Here is a 1,328-nt window from a genome sequence, read left to right on the forward strand (position 1 = left end):
AGAAAAATGCAACTGTTCAAAAAGTCTGACAATTGAGCCTAAAGTTATTTATACCACCACACTGATCTTGTTTTGAAATAATTTCCAAACCTTTAGGAAGTTTATTTTAATTTGAAATGAGGCAGTCAAAAAAATAAATAAAACAGTGTAAATAACTTATACATTAAAAAAAGGAAATTTCTCTAATTTGACCTATTACGTAAAAATGGTATATCAAAATGTATCCTTCTTAATGACCAGCGAAAAAAATCTTTTTTGGCATGACAGTAAACCCTTCGATTGCTGACCAGCTTTTTGTTTTTTTATCTTTGGTAAAAAGATAAAAAGCAAAAAGCTTCTGACTTTTAGGTTGAAAAGTCAGGACTGTGGCTGGGCCATCCAGAAACTTTAATATTGCTTCCAGTCAGAGGAAACATGTTTGTAAAATTAAAAGATTAATTTAATCCTATAAATTTGCTAAGGGTGTAAATAATTTGGGGTACAATGTACAGTTCTAATAAAAATAATAAGCTGTATCAAAATTCTTCCCACTGTTTTAGGGACCTGGGAAATACTTTAAGAACAATAAAATGTTCAACATTTAGAGTTTGACTTTTATTGATCAAATTGAGAATTTCAGCCCTGATATATTTTTTTCAAATAGTATTTGTGCTCTTTATTGCGTGTTTATAGTTCTTTTTGATTAATTTTTATTGCTTTTCCTTATTTGTCAGCAAACATTTAATTTCAGAGCTACTTTTGTTGCCAATGCAATAAAATAAAAACTGGCTAGAGCCGTAAAATATTTTGTCAACCTCTACAAAATAAAATGTTTATTTTCAGAGCTGAGGAAGCTAAACTAAAATTGATTTCTATTTTTAAACTTTAGAAAACAAATCATCTAAACATATTTTGTAAAATGAGACCAGGTGAGTGAGGCATTTCAATATGGCAAAGAAAATAAAGATACACTGTCCACTTTAAGATATAAAACACATAGTTTGAAGCCTTGTAGTTTGTAAAAGAAGCCTGGTACTTTGTAACCTTTCTGTTTAAGATATTTTACGCAGAAATATTGCTAAAACTACCCCTGATAATGAAACACATTTCTACGGAAGAGGATTAGGGCCACTGGAAAAAAACAAAACAGTTCTGACTTTAATCTCAGAATTCTGAGATTAAAGTCAGAATTCTGACTTTTTTCTCAGAATTCTGAGATTAAAGTCAGAATTCTGACTTTAAACTCAGAATTCGGACTTTAATCTCAGAATTCTGACTTTAATCTCAGAATTCTGACTTTAAACTCAGAATTGTGAGATTAAAGTCAGAATTCTGACTTTAAACTCAGA

This window comes from Poecilia reticulata, linkage group LG10 (genome assembly GCF_000633615.1).
Source record: "Poecilia reticulata strain Guanapo linkage group LG10, Guppy_female_1.0+MT, whole genome shotgun sequence".
Taxonomy (NCBI): domain Eukaryota; kingdom Metazoa; phylum Chordata; class Actinopteri; order Cyprinodontiformes; family Poeciliidae; genus Poecilia; species Poecilia reticulata.